This window comes from Palaemon carinicauda, chromosome 18 (genome assembly GCF_036898095.1).
Source record: "Palaemon carinicauda isolate YSFRI2023 chromosome 18, ASM3689809v2, whole genome shotgun sequence".
NCBI lineage: Eukaryota > Metazoa > Arthropoda > Malacostraca > Decapoda > Palaemonidae > Palaemon > Palaemon carinicauda.
This window is the reverse complement of record NC_090742.1, coordinates 9,684,122-9,703,512: the sequence shown is the minus strand read 5'-3', so window position 1 is coordinate 9,703,512 and position 19,391 is coordinate 9,684,122. Positions and strand designations below refer to the sequence as shown.

At 48.2% G+C, this 19,391-nt stretch overlaps 1 long non-coding RNA gene across 1 annotated transcript in view; it reads left to right on the top strand.

Annotated features, from left to right (window-relative positions):
• The window catches only part of LOC137656965 (uncharacterized), a 43,653-nt gene extending 24,596 nt beyond the window's left edge, over positions 1–19,057 (top strand). Inside the window, exon 3 of the long non-coding RNA XR_011047065.1 lies at positions 18,911–19,057. This is a non-coding gene — a long non-coding RNA (uncharacterized lncRNA). The remainder of the gene's footprint in view (positions 1–18,910) is intronic.
• The last annotated feature ends 334 nt before the right edge of the window (positions 19,058–19,391 follow it).

Genomic DNA, 19,391 nt, shown 5'->3' with positions numbered 1-19,391 from the left:
CTCAGGATAAGTTCCATGTGTGGCGGTCCAAGTTCCGGTGGCTTCAGGCAATGTTTAACCGGACTTCCTGGCCCCTATGGGACCAGCGGAACTATTAGACCTGCAATGGGGGTTGACCTATGGAGCCTCTTGATGGTAGTGGATATTCTCGTCCTTTCCCCACATTCTTGATGCTGTTCTCGGACTCGTCAAAGGAAAGGGGGGGCCATGTTCCGGTCCAGGCCTATGGTCAAGACCTGAAGGATACCTCTCCATCATTCAGGCAGGCTTAGGGGCCTTAGTCTGGCCCCTCTACAGATCCTACAGCTCCTGCCGAGTTGCCCCGTGCGCGTTGACTTCATGATTCTGGCGTATTCTAACCAGCAGGGGACGCATTTTCACACCTTCACATCTTGCAGTAGAGATACCGGGATGATTGAGATTCTCTCAATACCACCATCGGCTCTCTCATTCCAGGCAGGGGAATGTTCTCTCCGACTATCCGAGCAGTCTCTCGTAGAGAGAGTGTACCTGGGGGTCTTTGACCTTGGGTAACCAGCAAGTCCTGGTCTGGGGGACCTGATCGCGACAGCTTGAAACCTCAAGCTTCCGCTGTTCTTCCCCCTAGTCTCAGACCCCGAGACTCTGGCAAGATGCATTCCGGTGATGGTGGGACAACTTCGACGCCTGCGTCTTCCCTCCTTTTTGTCTGTGGACAATGGGTCTCAACAAGACCAGGTTGTCTGTCAACCTTTCAATGGGAGAGCTCCACTGGGACTATGCGCAGAACGGTTTCTGGACCCTCTGCTTCCCCTGACGGAACTCCCGGGAGAGCTTCTCCCACGGCGCAGACTATTCAAACAACCACACTGCGACATCTCTCCCGAACCGGGGCGTCGCTTCGGCTTCATGCCTGGAGACACTACTCCTCCTCCTCAAGAAGAGACAACCCGCTACAGTCGCGGTACGGAGGTCGCGTCATCTGCGATAGTCATCCACAGGGGTCTTCCAGGCAAAGTGAAGAGTCTAAGGTGGTTGGTGCCGTGGGAGATATACCTCTTCCCTTGAGGCCTCTTCTCCAGCAATTACGGTCTTATTGCCTTTCGGCGGGAGGAAACTCCTTTCCGCTCTCGGCAATGAAGCTTGTCGCTCAGCCTTTCCCTGACCTTCAGGCTTAAAGGAATAACTTTTTCCTGCCCGCTGGATCTATCCTTGCTCATGCGAAGCTACGATCGTCCCTGCCCTAGTCGGAGGAAGACCTCCAACTTGGAGCATGGCTCGGACTTTTAGTCCTTTAAGAGATCTTCTCAAGACCCTTTACGACAGGCCTCGGATTGTATTCCGCCTTGGGTCTCCTGCTCACTCTGGCCACGGCCAGTGTGTAAGCAATCTTCTTGGTCTCTTACGACTCCCCCCTTTCTAAGGAAGAGGGGAAGGCAACATTCAGTTTTGCTCCTGAGTTGTTGGCTAGACTCAGAATCTGGGGGTCCCGGCCCTTCGGTCCAATTCATTCAAGATTTCGAGTCTCCATTCTGTATCTGATGTCCCAAGACCTTCTCTTTCTTGCCAGTAAAGGAATCGAGAGGTTAGCGCTGGGAACAGCTGCAGTTTGTCCTCAGTTGCAGCCGATTTGGGAGCACAAGGAGGACACGGGGGAGAGTCACCAGTATACCTCTTCAGCCCGGACTCAAGGACATTCATCTCGACCTGTCTCCAGACCCTCCCCCGTCACGTCGCCCTGCAGTACGATGTTGGATACATCGCAACGTCCCTCGGCTTCGAGTAATACTACTCTGTGACGCAGGTGCTACAAGCTGGAGTCTGGAAGCGTCTAATGACCTTCGCAGCCCGCTTCCTGCAGGGCGTGACCCACAGGAGTCTCGATACGTTTTCTATCGCTCTGTGGTGGCTACACAACAGCTGGTCTAACATCAGGCTCCTTTTTGGACAGGTAGCTGAAGGTTGAGGGCATTGTTATCAGGTTTTAGTCTGCATGAACGAAAGAAGTATGTCTGGCTCTTATTTCTTTCTTCATCATCCCCTCTACGGGGAAGCAGCATCCTGGTCTCTGCATAGCTGACCTCGAACCTCTGCAGGTAAAACATGCTTCCTTGTGTTCCGAGTATTGAGTCAATACTGTCGCGTCCCCCATACCCTGACGAGGTGGTATTGGGAACGTCCTAACCCAGAGTTCCTTCTGGAACTCCAGGTCAACTGCCTAGGACGGGTCACACTTCTTCCTTCACACACAAGCTTACGTAGGCCACATGGTTCCTTGCGGAGCAAGGAACTTGTGAGGTGCAGGGACTCCTTTTCTCGAGTGCGACTCACTCGGATTCTGAGTCCCCGGGTAAAGCCAAAGCCAGTATGGCTGGGGACTTTCCACCCTACCTAAGGTGTAAGTCACCCTCTGTAAATAGCGTGGTTTGTATTTCGGTTACGGAACAAATGACAAATTCGAAGATAATTTGTATTTTTCCTAACCATACAAACCTTAGCTATTTACACATATTTGCCCGCCAGCCCTGTCCCCCAAGACAAGTCCTACCTCTAAGTGAAAGTGAGCATTCATCTGTGTGAGGGGGGGAGGGGTAGCTAGCTACCACTCCCCTACCCCCCCGCTAACTAGCGCAGGGGTAATACACCCTCGTTAAATTCTAATGGCTCGCCATTTCAGCTGCGCTAAAAGGTAAACCCTCTGTAAATAGCTAAGGTTTGTATGGTTAGGAAAAATACAAATTATCTTCGAATTTGTCATATTTGTCTGGCCCTTACTCTTTTCTTCATCCTCCCCTCTCTCAGGGAAAGCAGCATCCTGGGTTCTCTGCACAGCTGACCTCAAACCACTGCAGGTAAACCATGTTTCCTTGTGTTCCGAGTATTAAGATAATACTGTCACGTCCCCATACCCTGACGAGGTGGTATTGGGAGAGTCCTAGCCTAAAGTTGCCTTCTAAGGGACTACAGGTCAACTTCCTAGGATGAGTCACACTTCAGACCTTCACACACAGCTTACGTAGGCTGCAGCCCTTGCGCAGCAAGGTTCTAACGGGGTGTAGGGACTCCTTATTGTTGAGTGCTGACACACTCAGATACTGAGTCCCCGGGCAAAGCCAAAAGCCAGTACTGGGGGGGACTTACCACCCTTCCTAAGGGGTGAGTCACCCATATTAAATAGCGTGGTTTGGATTTCAGTTACGGAATAAATGACAAATTCGTAGGTAATTTGTATTTTTCCTAACTATACAAACCTTAGCTATTTAATCAAACTTGCCCGACAGCCCTATCCCCCGTGAAGTCCTAGCTCTTAGCAAAGTGAGCTCATCACAGGTGTGTGTGAGGGCGGGGGTAGCAGGCTACCCTCCTTACCCCCCCGCTAACGAGTGGTGGGGTAGTAAACCCTCGTTAAAATTTTAATGGCTCGTCATTTCAGCTACGCCGAAAGTAATAACCCATATTAAATAGCTAAGGTTTATATAGTTAGGAAAAATACAAATTACCTACGAATTTGTCATTTTGATTATTTATTGGTTAAAGGCAGACTTTGTCAGTAGATTACAGTATGATTGTCTTTTTTCGGCACCACATTGATAATTGTTAGTTGAACTGATCCTAGCTTTTATCCAATGAAGGGAGTTGAAAAGTTTTAATTTTGTCTTGTTAGAAAAGTAATACTGTATTGAATTACTAAAGAATTAAGGTGTGATTTGATTACCACTAGATTAAGCGTTAGTTGTTCCGTAACTGAAATACAAACCACGCTATTTAATATGGGTGGGTAATTACTTTCGGCGTAGCTGAAATGATGAGCCATTAGATTTTTAACGATGGTTTACTACCCCACCGTTGGTTAGCGGGGGCTAGGGAGGGGTAACTTGCTACCCCCCCCCCCAACACACCTGTGATTTAGCTCACTTTGCCATCGGCTCGGGTGACGGTCGGACGTGTCCGCTTTCACTCTCGCTTTTGTTGATCAGCCATTATCTTTCTTTGCTTTTTTTTTTACAGAGTGTATGTGAAGTTGGCCTCTGCTATGCACAAGTGCCCTGGCTTACCTGACCGCCCTTGTGGCACATTTATGTCGGCGGTCGACATGGATCCCCACACCTTGTGTCCTCATTGTAGGGGCCAACGGTGTGATAGTGCTAAAGTATGTGGTGAGTGTAGGGAGTGGTCTACCTCCCAGTGGGAGAGGTTTTCTCGGCACCGGAAGAAGAAGTCCAAACGTGATATTTCTCCTTCAAAGGTTTCTTTGAAAAGAGAAAATCCCAAGGACCCTTCTTCCGTGGCCCAAACCTCCTCCGAACCTCCCACTCGATCGGTTTCTCCGGAGAATCTGTTGAAGGGTAGCGTAGACCGTAGTTCTGTTGACCGATCCCGAGGTGTGGGAGAGGGAGTTGCCTCCCATAGCTAGGCAGCTCTTCCTCCTCCCCTGGAGGAGGATATTTCTTTGTCTGTTAATAATAATGATTTTTTACAGCTTTGGGCTTCCTTGCGGCTTCAGGGTTCGCCCTCCAAGGAAGCTCTGTTTGATATGATCAAGATGGGAGCAGCTGTCAAACAGTCGCTGACGGTAGAAGAGATCGATCCACTGTCTATCGTCGACGTTGTTAAGACAGAAGCTTCTGATGTGTTATCTCAAACCTCTGCTCCTGATGTTGCTGCTGTAGCTGAAGGCTTAGTTTCTCCCTCCGAACATCCTTCGAGGGAGGAACTAAGTCCTACGGTCTCTCCCGCCGGTGATTCTCCCCTTCGGGGGAGTTCACTCACAGAAACTTCTCTTCGGAGGACTGCTGATGGTCAGCCCGCTGACCCTACGGCCCCCAGAGGGCGTATAAGGTGGAAAGCTCGCCTTCCCCTTCGCCGTAGAGGTCTTCCTTCACCACACAAGGTTGTTTGCTCCTGATGTTGCTGCGGTAGCTGAAGGCTTAGTTTCTCCCTCCGAACATCCTTCAAGGGAGGAATTAAGTCCTAGGGTCTCTCCTGCCGGTGATTCTCCCCTTCGGAGGAGTTCACTCACAGAGACTTCTCTTCGGAGGACTGCTGATGGTCAGCCCGCTGACCCTACGGCCCCCAGAGGGCGTATAAGGCGGAAAGCTCGCCTTCCCCTTCGCCGTAGAGGTCTTCCTTCACCACACAAGGTTGTTAAGAGGTGCCTCTTCGGCTCGTCATCTCCGCAGTCCTCCGCAGAAGAACCTCGTCGTCGTTCGCCGATACTGCCAGCTACCTCCTTGGACCTCTCCGGAGATCGTTCGCGATCTCCTTTGGTGGGAGGTCGTCCTTACACAGGACACGTCAACCTTCCACCCTCCAGACCTGCTGACCTACCGTCACCGTTCCTGGCTGCCGATGCGCTGTGGGCGCCTTCTCACCCTGTTATTAAACAGGCAACGGTCCCTTTGGGGCATAAGGGACATGAGCACAAAATTGTGTCTCAGTCCCTTAAGCACCAGGTACTCCCTGCGCGCCAACGACCTGCAGCAAATGTTCCTGTCTTAGCGCTCCAGCGCTCACCTGCGCGCGTGCGCGCACCTGCAGTTGATCCTGTTATTACGCGCCAGGGTTCCCCTGTGCTCCCACGACCACCTGCAATAGTTCCTGCAATAGCGCTCCAGTGCTAACCTGCACACAAACGATCTCGACTGGTTCCTGTTAAAGCGCACCAGCGCTCACCTATGCATCAGTGCTCACCTGCCCGTCAGCGCACTTCAAAGGAGGTTCCTGAGATAGCACACAGGAGCTCACCGGTCCTCCAGTGCTCTCCAGTGCCTCAACGCGCAACTGCGCATAAGTACGCAACGGCTGCTGTTCCTGATATAGCGCACCAGCGCTCACCTGCGCGCCAGCGCACAGCCCTGGAGTACCCTGAGTTAGCACACAGGCGCTCACCGGGGCTTCAGCGCTCTCCAGCCCGACAGTGCACATCTGTGCGCCCACATCCTGATGCGCGCCATGCGCCCCCAAGATCTCCTGCGCGCTAGGCACACCCACGATCTCCGGATCTGGGTGTAGTTCCAGTTTCTCCTGCTCGCCAGCGCTCACCTGTGCGCCATCGCGTGCAGTCTCCATCGCGCACCCATGAGGTCGCGCAAGCGCGCCCTTCTCGTCCACTGCTTCAGCCAGATATGTGCACTGCGCGCCCGCGCGCTAGAGATATTTCTCCTGCGAGCGAGCCCAACGTTATCGCCCTCACGGGCCCTTTGGCAGGATCCTGCGCACTGGCGCGCGCGCGAAGGCGCTCATCCAGCCTTATGCGCACCACCTGTCATCGCCTGTCCAGACCGCCAATCGCCATCGCTCGCCCGCGCGTCCTCGCTCGCCCGCGCGTCCTCGCTCGCCCGCGAACATTCTCTCACGTGCGACCCAGGGCAGGGCCCATCGCGCGATCGCCAGCGCGATTCCCAGAGGGATCATAGGCGCGATCCCACTCGCGAGGCCACAGGACATTGCGCGGCCAGGTCGTCGTCGTCTCGTTCCCCACCCTGCAAGCGCAGAACAGCCCACTCGCCGGAGGAGGGGAGGTTTCCGGACTCCTCCTCTTCTGTTTCAGTGTTTTTTTTCAGGCGAACCCTCATTTGGTGACTCCTCCTAGGGATCGAACGATCCCCTTCCCTCCAGAGGGAGTGTCTGACAGCGCGACTGTCAGTCGGCAGCCCTGGTTTGGTACCATCGTCAGAGCTCTCGTGCAGGCTTTTAAGCCTGTATTCTCTGAACTTGGTCACGAAGCAGTGGAGGCTTCGTCTCCCCTGAAGAGGAAAAGAGGCGTTACTTCCATGGTAACTTCTTCAAGGGCGAAACTGTCTCCTCGGAAGTCCTTGAAGGCTCCCTCTCCCCCCAGAACTTTCTCTCCCTCCCCTGCGGACGAGGATTTCCCGTCCTCTGGGGAGTCAGGTGAAGCGGGTCGTTCCCCCATCACACCAATGGGGGAAACCCCACCTCGCCCCGAGAAGTCTTCTCTGGTAGGGGTTGAGAAGAGCCTTCCACCATCACTGCTGGAGTCCTGTATCCCTCCCAGGAGGGAGTCGAATTACTCGAAGACCTTGCCTAAGTCTTCATCGAGGATTAGACAGGAGCCAGCCAAACCCTCGGAGAACGTCCACAAGTCCCCCCAGGAAGAGCCTCTGGAGACAGGAGACTTTGCTGCCAGCCCTTCAGGAGGAGAGCTGCAGGAGTCAGAACATGCGTTCTGGCAAGTTCTGACCCTCATGAGGAGTCTCAATGGGTTTCCAGATCCAGAGATTCCCCCTCGTGAGGGTAAGGACACGGTCTTGGACCGAGTCTACGGTACTCAAAAACCCTCGAGGGCCAGTGCGGCTTTGCCCTGGTCACAGTGGGTTAAGAGTGCCAGAGACAAGGTCGAAGGCCAGCTCTCTCAGCTTGCTTCCTCCAGCCGATCCAGCACCGGTAACAAGCTCCTCCCACCTCCTCGCATCCATCAGAGGAGGTACTTTGAGATCTTGGAGGAGACTTGTTTAGCTCTTCCACTGCACCATTTTCTGGAAGAGTTAACCGGGGGAGTCCCTCTAGAGAGGCTCTCCAACCGGCATGTCTCGTATTCGGCAACAGAGATCCTGAGCCAGGAGAAGGTGGCGAAGTGTGCCATGCAGGCAACTTCGTGGCTGGACATCTGGCTAGGGTTTCTGGGCATCCTGGTGCGGTCTGAGGACTTGTCCAAAGAAAGCACCAGGAAGGCCTTGGAGACCTTTTTGCTCTCAGGCACGCATACTATTGAGTTTCTAGCCCACCAAGTCTCGAGCTTGTGGGCTAACACTATCTTGAAACGTCGGGACGCAGTGGCTGAGAGATTCCACCAAAAGGTCCTCAGTACCGACGTTAGCAGGCTCAGACATTCTTCCATCCTCGGTAAGAACTTGTTTAAACCTAAGGACGTGGAGCAGGCTGCTGAGAGGTGGAGGAAGTCCAACCAGGATTCCCTTCTCCATAGGGCCCTAACATCAAGGCCCTACAAACCCCCAGCTACCCAGCAACTACGTCCTGTCAAGAGTACGAAGAAGGCAGCTGCAGCAAAGACAAAGGTGTCTAAGCCCTTTCTTGTCAAGGACAAGAGAGGCAAAAAGTTCTCTAGGGGAGGAAAGAATCCTAGAGGGAGCGGCCATGGCCGCAAATGCTAGGATTGGCAATCCCCCTACATGTCCACCAGTGGGGGGAATGCCTACAAAAATGTGCGAGAAGGTGGCAGCAACTCGGGGCCGATCCCTGGACGATTTCAGTAATCAGTCAGGGATATCGCGTCCCGTTCACGACATCTCTACCTCCCCTGACAGCGTATCCAGTGTCGTTGAGCTCCCTTGCCATGGGATCGGCAAGGGGGCAAACCCTTCAGGCAGAAGTCGAGACCATGTTGAAGAAGGACGCTCTCCAAGAGGTAGTCGACGTGTCCCCAGGCTTCTTCAGTCGACTTTCTTGTAAAGAAGGCGTCTGGAGGCTGGAGACCAGTCATCGACCTCTCAGCCCTGAACGGGTTTGTCAAGCAGACCCCGTTCAGCATGGAGACGGCAGACACGGTCAGACTTGCAGTGAGACCGCAAGACTTCATGTGCACACTAGACCTGAAGGACGCATACTTCCAGATCCCAGTCCATCCGTCTTCGAGGAAGTACTTAAGATTCTGCCTAAACAACAAGATCTACCAGTTCAAGGTGCTGTTTCGGTCTCTCCACAGCACCGCAGGTGTTCACCAGAGTATTCACCCTAATATCTTCATGGGCTCAAAGGATCGGTATCCGTCTCCTCCGTTAACTGGACAACTGGCTGATCCTAGCAGACTCTGAGGCATCCCTTCTCCGTCACAGAGACAAACTTCTGGGACTTTGCCAAGATCTAGGGATCATGGTAAATCTTGAGAAGTCCTCTCTGTTGCCCACTCAGAAACTGGTAGACCTAGGCATGATCATAGACACCAATCTCCAAAAAGCCTTCCCATCAGATGACAGGATAGCAAGGCTGAGGAGGGTCGTGAGGCCTTTCCTCAGACGAGAGGAACTTCCAGCCCAATCACGGTTACATCTCCTCGGTCACCTCTCATCCCTGTCCCGTCTAATTCCCAATGGTCGCCTCAGAATGAGATCTCTCCAGTGGCGACTCAAGTCCCGGTGGAATCAAGGTCACGATTCCGCGGACACTATGATCCCTTTGGGGTCTGCGGAACAGACGGACCTTCAGTGTTGGGTGGTAGACGAGAACCTACGAAAGGGAGTGGATCTTCTCGTCCTCCCCCCGGATTTGATGTTGTTTTCGGATGCCTCAAAGAAACGGTGGGGGCTCCCGTTCTGAACCACAGGACCTCAGGCCTGTGGTCAGAATCAGAAAAGTACCTCCACATAAACCTGCTAGAGATGAAGGCCGTATTCCTGGCTCTTCAACAATACCTGGTGGGCCACTGTGGTGGTGATGAGCGACAACACCACGGTAGTGGCTTATATCAACAAGCAGGGAGGTACCTTTTCAGAACAGCTATCCCATCTTGCAGAAGAGATACTGAGATGGACCGAAGTCCACTCGATCGCACTTTTGGCTCGCTTCATTCCAGGCAAGAGGAATGTACTCGCCGACAGTCTGAGCAGAGCGACGCAGATAGTGAGTACCGAGTGGTCTTTGGATCGTCAAGTAGCCAACAAAGTCCTGACTTTGTGGGGTTCCCAGACTGTGGATCTGTCCGCTACAGCGCTGAACTTCAAACTTCCGCTGTACTGCTCCCCAGTCCCAGACCCCAAGGGTCTCTGGCAAGATGCCTTCCAACAACGGTGAGACAACATCGATGTCTACGCCTTTCCCCCGTTCTGTCTGATGAGGAGGGTGCTCAACAAGACCAGAATATCGGTCAATCTCTCGATGACCCTAATAGCTCCGCTATGGCATCACGCAGAATGGTTTCCGGACCTTCTGCAACTCCTAACGGAGCTTCCGAGAGAACTCCCTCCACGACACGAGCTACTCAAACAACCACACGCCAACATCTTTCACAAAGCCGTAGCTTCGCTACGACTTCACGCCTGGAGACTATCCAGCATCTCCTCACTGAGAGAGGATTTTCGCAGCAAGTTGCGAACAAGATGTCTGGATACCTGCGTTGGTCATCCGCAGGGTTCTACCAGGCGAAGTGGCGAGTCTTTTGTGGTTGGTGTCGTGGAAGGGGTATCTCTCCACTCGATGCCACTATTCCAGCAATAGCGGAGTTCTTCGTGTATTTGCGGGAGGAAATGCACCTTTCAGTCTCGGCTGTGAAAGGCTATCGCTCAGCCTAAAGTCTAGCCTTCAGGCTCAAAGGAGTGGACATTTCTTCCTCGCTGCAACTTTCCCTACTCATACAGAATTATGAACTTACCTACCCTCAGTCGGAAGTGAGACCTCCATGGAACGTGGTTCGAGTTCTCAGGTCTCTTAACCCTTGATAGGTACGCTACTTGGACACCCCTTTAAGGGTATACTCGGTCGCGCGCGACCCCGACTCCAAAAAAAAATTCAGGAAAAATTTAGTTATGCATCAATCTGTATTGTTTGACTTGCTAAAAGTACTTCAAAGAATGCTAAAAACTACTGAAAATATAAATGATACCCATCTACAAAATAACTATTTATTGGGAATATATTAAAAATTTAAGTATAAAAAAAAGACGACTTAAATATTCACAAAAAATAGAAATATACATATACACATAAATCCCTTTAGGGACACCCTCTTAGATGGCAAAGAGACAGCGTGTAATTGCTGGAAATGAGTTGGACCTATAGAAGTCAAGATCTGAAATGAGAAAAAAGGGTAACTTTTTTTGGCCAAAAAAATTTGTCCAAATTTCATGAATTTTTTTGGGTACCCAAATGAAATAGGAAGAGGCTAATTTTTTATAGAATAAACTCATACTATCCTAGAACAGAAATACATAATAAAATGTGCACTAAGATGTAATTTACTGTTATATCAGGGGCGAAATCTAAAGGTCATTTTTTGACGGCCTAGTTTCACAATGTAAATTTCTTATGAAAATCATTGTATCTCCTATAAAATATGATATTTATGCATTGAAATATACCAAAATATCTCGAATTCTATACAGAACAAAAATATATAGAGATATGCCAACTTACCTTTCGGGTATGTCAACAAAATGGACGCAGACCGCAACAACTCTTAGAGCCCAATCTACCACTTGAAATGAAGAATGGGTATGCAAGCTCCATATTATCATCAACATCTCTTTTTAACTCCATTAGAAGTGTGTTGATGACATCCATGCCGAGGGAATACGGCCTGTTGGCCATTATTGAAGATAAATTCAAAATAAATAGAAAAAAAAATCAGAAATTTGCAAAAAATAAAAAGATTCAGAAATTAGCATTTGAGGGAAAATGGACCTCATGGCAATATATGGCATATAAGCCAGAACCAATGTCATGCAAGTGGTAGACACACCATCCACCCACACTTTCCAACTATAAAGAACCAAACAAGTATCAACACTGTTCGACAATTTATAATTATGTAATAACTTTCCTGTTTGATCACTTACCCCTATAAATGTATTTCAGGGTCGAGGTCGACCCCTGAGGTGGTAAAAAAACGGGGAAGGAGGGAAGTTAGACGAAAATCTGTCCTAAAGCAGACAATGGCATGTAGACTAGTCACCCTTTGCAGGTCGATCACTTCCATATTCGAGACAGCTGATAATTTATGGGGAATAAACAGGTTTTGAAAATGCTGTAGGGGTCGCATACGACCCATCATACCTTTCCAGGGTTAAGAGACCTCCCTTCGAACCATTACGCCAGGCTTCAGATCGCCACCTTACTTGGAAGACAGTGTTCCTACTAGCTTTGGCCTCAGCCAAGCGAGTCGGTGAACTTCATGGTCTCTCATACGACATCGCCCATTTAAGGGGATGGGGGGAGGTAACGTTCAGGTTCTTCCCTGAGTTTGTTGCCAAGACTCAGAATCCGGGAGTGCCGGACCCTCGGTTTGACTCTTTCCAGGTTTCAAGTCTTCGTTCTATAACAGATGACCCAGACCATCTCCTACTGTGCCCAGTAAGGAGTAACAGATGACCCAGACCATCTCCTACTGTGCCCAGTAAGGAGTCTAAGGCTATATCGTAAGAGAACGGCTGCAGTTCGTCCCCAGGTGCAATCTTTGTGAGCACTGGGAAAACAAAAAGGAGGGTCACCAAGAATACCATCTCGGCCTGGATTCACAAGGTGATACACCTGTCCTTGAATCCTGACCCTTCTCCGTCACGTCGGCCTGGAGCACATGATGTCAGGGGCGTAGCTACGTCCCTGGCCTTCAAGAAGAACTATTCAGTGATGCAGGTCCTGCAAGCTGGGGTGTGGAAGCGTCAGACGACCTTCACAGCCCACTACCTGCAAGACGTGACACACAGGAGACTCGATACGTTCTCTATCGGCCGTGTGGTGGCTGCGCAACTGCTGGTCTAACCTCAGGCTCCTTAATGGACAAGTAGCAGAAGGTCGAGGGCATTGTTACCCGGTCTTAGTCTGCATGAATGAAAAGGTTTGTCTGGCCCTTATTCTTTTCTTCATCCTCCCCTCTCTTGGGGAAAGCAGCATCCTGGGTTCTCTACATAGCTGACCTCAAACCACTGCAGGTAAACCATGCTTCCTTGTGTTCCTAGTATTAAGTTAATACTGTCACGTGCCCGTACCCTGACAAGGTGGTATGGGGAGAGTCCTAGCCTGAGTTCCATCTAAAGAACTCCAGGTCAACTTCCTAGGACGTGTCACACTGCATACCTTTACACACAGCTTATGTAGGCCGCAGCACTTGCACAGCAAGATGCTAGCGAGGTGCAGGGACTCCTTTTTTTCGAGTACTAACACACGCAAATACTGAGTCCCCGGGCAAAAAGCCAAAGCCAGTAATGGCCGGGACTTACCACCCTTCCTAAGGGGTGAGTCACCCATAATAAATAGCATGGTTTGTATTTCAGTTACGGAACAAATGACATTCGTAGATAATTTGTATTTTTTCTAACTATACAAACCTTAGCTATCTAATCAAACTTGCCCGCCAGCCCTGTCCCCCGTGAAGTCCTACCTCTAAGCAAAGTGAGCTAAATCACAGGTGTGTGTGAGGGGGGGTAGCAAGCTAACCCTCCCTACCCCCCGCTAACTAGCGGTGGGGTAATAAACCCTTGTTAAAAATCTAATGGCTCGTCATTTCAGCTACGCCGAAAGCAATTACCCACCCATATTAAATAGCGTGGTTTGTGTAGTTAGGAAAAATACAAATTATCTACGAATTTGTCATATTTCCATTGTTTATTCCTACACAAATACAAGCCCTCGTCCTATAATGATTATGATTTCAGCTTGGCAGGAATACGATTGTTCACTAGCTAATCCTCACTCTTTGCCTCTTAATGAATCTTAAACCTAAGGTGACGGCAATACTAAGGAAATGGCCATAATGATATTGGCCATGCATAGGCTAGGAGGGTGTCTACTCAAAGCATAAATAGCTGCAAGGCCTGGATAGTTTCGGGCCATTATTTTCCTTAAACTGCTACATGGGTAGAGGAAATACCCAATTTGGAGCCTTGTCCCTAAGACAGAGGCAATTGTGATAGCAGCTAAAGGAGGGACATCTCATCAGACATGTCCTAGCACTATGCGAGACCTCACATGCTCGTCCATCTCTATACATGCCATCATGTGTTAGTCTGTGCACTATGGACAGAGTGCACACACTCAGCACGCTCACTTTTACGTGGGCACTCATGACGCTTACCTATACTCGTGCACCTATCATGTTTACCTATATGAGCGTCCATTGCAGTCACTGATACACTAGTGCCCCTCGCACTCACCTTTACTGGAGCGCCCCTCACACTCACCCTTACTCGAGTGCCCATTGCACTCGCCCTTATTCGAGTGCCAATTGCACTCACCCTTATTCGAGTGCCAATTGCACTCGCCCTTATTCGAGTGCCAATTGCACTCACCCTTATTCGAGTGCCAATTGCACTCACCCTTATTCGAGTGCCAATTGCACTCGCCCTTACTCGATTGCCAATTGCACTCGCCCTTACTCGACTGCCCCTTGCACTCGCCCTTACTCGACTGCCCCTTGCACTCACCATTACTGGAGTGGCCCTTGAATTCACCCTTCCTGGAGTGGCACTTGCATTCACCCCTAGGCCCTATTGGAGTGCCCTTACATTCACTCTAACTGGAGTGCTCCTTGCACTCACCCTTACCCTAGTGCTCCTTGCACTCACCCTTACTGGAGTGCTACTTGCACTCACCCTTACCCTAGTGCTCCTTGCACTCACCCTTACTGGAGTGCTCCTTGTACTCACCCTTACTGGAGTGCTCCTTGCACCCACCCTTACTGGAGTGCTCCTCGTACTCACCCTTACTGGAGTGCCCTTGCACTCACCCTTACTGGAGTGCCCTTGCACTCACCCTTACTGGAGTGCCCCTTGCACTCACCCTTACAGTAGTGCCCCTTGCACTCACCCATACTGGAGTGCCCCTTGCACTCACCCTTACTGGAGTGGCCGTTACACTCGCCCCTACTGGAGTGCTCCTTGCACTCAACCATACTGGAGTGCTCCTTGCACTCAACCATACTGGAGTGCTCCTTGCACTCACTCTTACTAGAGTGCCCCTCACACTTACCTTGGCTGGAGAGCCCCTTACATTTGCCTTTACTGCACTGCCCCTCTCATCACTTTACTGCATTGCCCCTCACACTTGCCTTTACTGGAGTGCCCCTCACACTTGCCTTTACTGGAGTGCCCCTCACACAAACCTTTCCTGGAGTGCCCCTCACTAAAACCTTTTCTAGAGTGCCCCTTGCACTCGCCTTTAATTGAGTGCTCTTCACACTTTCCTTAAATGGATCGGTACTCTCCCTCGCCTCTATTGGAGTGCCCCTCACACAAACCTTTCCTAGAGTCCCCCTCACTCAAACCTTTTCTGGAGTGCCCCTCACACAAACCTTTTCTGGAGTGCCCCTCGCACTCCTTTACGGGAGTGCCCCTCGCACTCCTTTACTGGAGTGCCCCTCGCACTTGCCTTTACTGGAGCGCCCCTCACACTTGCCTTTACTGGAGCACCCCTCACACTTGCCTTTATTGGAGCACCCCTCTCACTAGCCTTTAATTGATCGGTACTCTCACTTGCTTTTACTGGAGTGCCCCTCACACTCGCCTTTGTTGGAGTGCCCCTCACACTCGCCTTTGTTGGAGTGCCCCTCACACTCGCCTTTGTTGGAGTGCCCCTCACACTCGCCTTTGTTGGAGTGCCCCTCACACTCGCCTTTGTTGGAGTGCCCCTCACACTCGCCTTTGTTGGAGTGCCCCTCACACTCGCCTTTGTTGGAGTGCCCCTCACACTCGCCTTTGTTGGAGTGCCCCTCACACTCGCCTTTGTTGAAGTGCCCCTCACACTCGCCTTTGTTGAAGTGCCCCTCACACTCACCTTTATTGGAGTGCCCCTCACACTCACCTTTATTGGAGTGCCCCTCACACTCACCTTTATTGGAGTGCCCCTCACACTCACCTTTACTGGAGTGCCCCTCACACTCACCTTTACTGGAGTGCCCCTCACACTCGCCTTTGTTGAAGTGCCCCTCACACTCGCCTTTGTTGAAGTGCCCCTCACACTCACCTTTATTGGAGTGCCCCTCACACTCACCTTTATTGGAGTGCCCCTCACACTCACCTTTATTGGAGTGCCCCTCACACTCACCTTTACTGGAGTGCCCCCTCGCATTTGCCTTTGTTGGAGCACCCATCACCCTCGCGTGCTTTCTTGTTCATCCATACTTTTTGGTCATGTGCACACATGCTTTTATCTCTTGCTATGGCATTATCCTCGGCGAAGAGATTAGGTAAACTTCACAGTACATTTTTTCTCATGATGTATGTCATTCTGAGTGATGGAGAAAGTTCCCTTTTACCATCGATCCAGAGTTCATAGTGAAAACCTAGAATCTTACCATCGTGGACGACAGGTTAGTGTCTTCATCTCCTCCCTTAGGGATGCAAGTGATTGTGATTGATTTGGTCGTATGTCTTGTGATGGTACTTAGACGCTACCTGAAGAGAACCCACTCCTTCAGGCCATAGATCCAAAATCTTTTTATTAGTGCTGACAGGACTAAAAATATTTCAAGGAACACTATTTACTTCTGGTTTCGTGAAACTATCAGAGGACCCTGGAGATTCAGTTCGGTTACAGTTTGAGGAATTGGTTCAACACTAGCTTTTAAGAGGAACCTGTCAGTGACACAATTACTGAAAACCTTTACTGCCCACTATGTTTTTAATCGGGACTTTTGGTAGCTATCAGCAGGTTCGGAAGCGTACCAATTTCCTTATAGGACTAGAAGCATCTCATCTAATATAACGTTTACTACGTTAGACTGGGGTAAGTGATAGTGTGTCTGGCCCTTTTTCCTCTTTCCCTTCCCCTCTCTTGGGGCGCAGCAGTCGTGCTGTTATTTACGGGATCAGACGTTTGCTGCATGCAAAATATAATACCAATCTTTGTTTTATATATGATATACTATAGAAGTATGTCTCCCATCCTCCTCTCGAGGGGGAGGATGATTTGCATGCAGAATCCATTACTTTATATTAGTCCTACATTATGACAGTATATCCTTATGAGGTTACAGGCTCTTCTGTAACCCTATATCTATAGAGAGTAACCTAGTCTAACCTTTAAGAATCTACTTCTGAAAAGTTAGGATGTAGGAGTCATAAATCCCACACCACCTACAAGTGTCTAGACATCTCAGGATTTTGATCCAGCCAGCAGGGTTATAGGGGCTTCCTCCCTCCTAATGGCAAGTCTCCTACTAAAAGACGAAGGTTTGTATTCGTGTAGGAACAAATCACAGATTTTAAAGGTAATTCGTATTTTTCATAACTACACAAACCTGAGTCCTTTCAAGTTTCACTTCAAGGCTAAATCACACCGCATGCCCTAGGCCAAGGTCAAAGTGGCTTCTCGGTGTGCTGGGAAGCCACCTTCCAGTGATTACCCTCATCTTGTTATAAATTTTAACAGCAGAGTTTCAGTCAAGTTTAAGTCGTACTTCTGTTAAAGGTGTGTGTAGTTATGGAAACGAAAATTAAATGCATGCATCTAGCAATGTCTACATACTGGTATGAAAAAATAAGTTGTATTTAGTGCTTAGGGTCTATTTGATAGTTTCCAGGCCAGTGAAGTACAGTATCACCGCCATCAGTGCACCTCCTATTGGATACTTTGGCATTACTTAGGGTCGTGGTAGCTACACTTCTTGTATATCATTCTACCAACGATATCGCTTCCTTCCGTACATCTTGCTGTCTGCCCTCTTCTAATCTCTTATTGGCCTCACAGGCCCCATTGTTGTGCTATATATCCCAAATTCATAAATCGTATCCATGGTGTACAGCGAGATTAAAAGGTAAACATAGAATGGCAATCTCACAATTTACTCTAGTTTACATGCTTTGCTAAGACAAGGAAGTGAATGAAAGGGCAAAGTGCAAGAACTAATTACTTAGATCTAGAAAGGGAAGCTATGTGTAAGATTATTATGAACTGCAACAATGCCAGGTATCAAACTAAACTATGATATTTTAAAGGTATAATAATTTGTAACCGTGGAGAGATTTATGACAAACAATAAAAAACGAGTACCCAGATGTTATTTGGCAAAGTAGTTAGTTCTGGAATCTGGTGTTGATGTTCTTTGTCCGAACTATGAACACTCAACCATGGCAATTAGGGTATTTGCCTGTGTAATTCTTTCTTCTGATATCATTGCCATCCCCATCGTGTTCTGGTAACGATGGTTAACCACCGTCCACTGCCTAGTCTTGTGGATAGGGAATGTAATACAAACCCTCGTTCTTTAATAAGAGTAATGTGCTTTCTGCGAAGCTCTATAAGGTTGGATAAATTTTTCATTTATTTAAGGTAATATTGGTTAACCACTGGCAAAACATATTTAGCGTTGTTCTGTGTTTAGTAATGCTAGATATGACATTGTTAATAGTGTTGGATTGGTTAGTTAATGAATGAAATATACCCATTAAGTCAAAAATAGCGTTGAATAAGCTCTTCAATTAACTAATTGAGACTAGGTTAGTGAGTCAGAGAGCGAGTTTTATAAGTGTTTCCCTAATTCAAGGCAAGATAGGTAATATGGTGAAGATGAGTAGAAGAACCTGGTTCATTGATTGAAGGTTAACCAGATTATCCACCTAGCTAAATAAATGAATATGATAGGATATCTGGAGTTAGTTTATGGAGGATCCATACAATATATAATGAAAATTTAGTATGTCATTACAATTACGAGAATGATGCTTTTACATACTAATCTAGGGACGTGTTTTTTTTATTAATTATTCATTGCCCAACACTATACTTGTATATAAATCAGTTCTATGCATGAAAGTGATACTGTGTCAATAAATCCTATTTTTGCTCAGACTTTTGTTATAGCTTTTTTGATAAATATTTTATGAGTATTACATGGGTTTTTGACCGGGTATCATATGTGGTGTTAGGTAGCATGATTTATTCATGAAATTGATGTTTATTGCATAACTCTTGAAGAATATTGCAGGGTTAATTGAAGGGGAGCTCCTGTCAGTCAGTGGATTACCAAAGGCCAGTCATTAGATTATTGTAATGAAGTATTTCCTTGTTAGGATTTAGGAGGTAATACTTTTCCACTTTAAAAAATATAATTTTGTTTGTAATGTTTCCTATTATTGATGTCATGGACAAGTCTAGCTTGTCATTATTTCTATTAATCTATATTTTTACATTATCATATTTTATATTTTATTTGCTTTACTAAAAGTATAGTCTTTATTGAAATGTGCAGTAAAACCTTTGAATAATATTGATATATCTGTACAATTAATATTTTTTTATTTTTCAGACTGAATAATTAAAAGAGGAGTATACTATTCTATAGCCTGCTGCTCAGAACACGATATTAAACTGCTAATATTATGACACATTCCAAATGACATCAAGAGAAATATCAGCAGCAAAAAATCTGTGATTTCAAAAGGAGCACCAATTAGTCTTAACTGAAACTGCCATTCTATCATCAAACTACTCTGGAGTAATTGAAGATCCATTTGAGAAATATCATTACTGTTTTACAAATATCTTGAAATGCTCAACTAACCAGAATTTGGGGGATTACGTGTAAGGATGGTCACTCCGTTTATATTCCATAAGTTCAATAGCAATCACTTACTGAAGATGAAAAAAACTACAAAAGTTACAGAAAATCACTAATATAATTTTTTTTGCAGCAATTATATTATCGTATTAATTCAAGTTTATCTAAGTGTTTTGATATCTCGAAGCCTTGAATTTATTTATTAAAGCTATTAACTTTACTCAGTCTA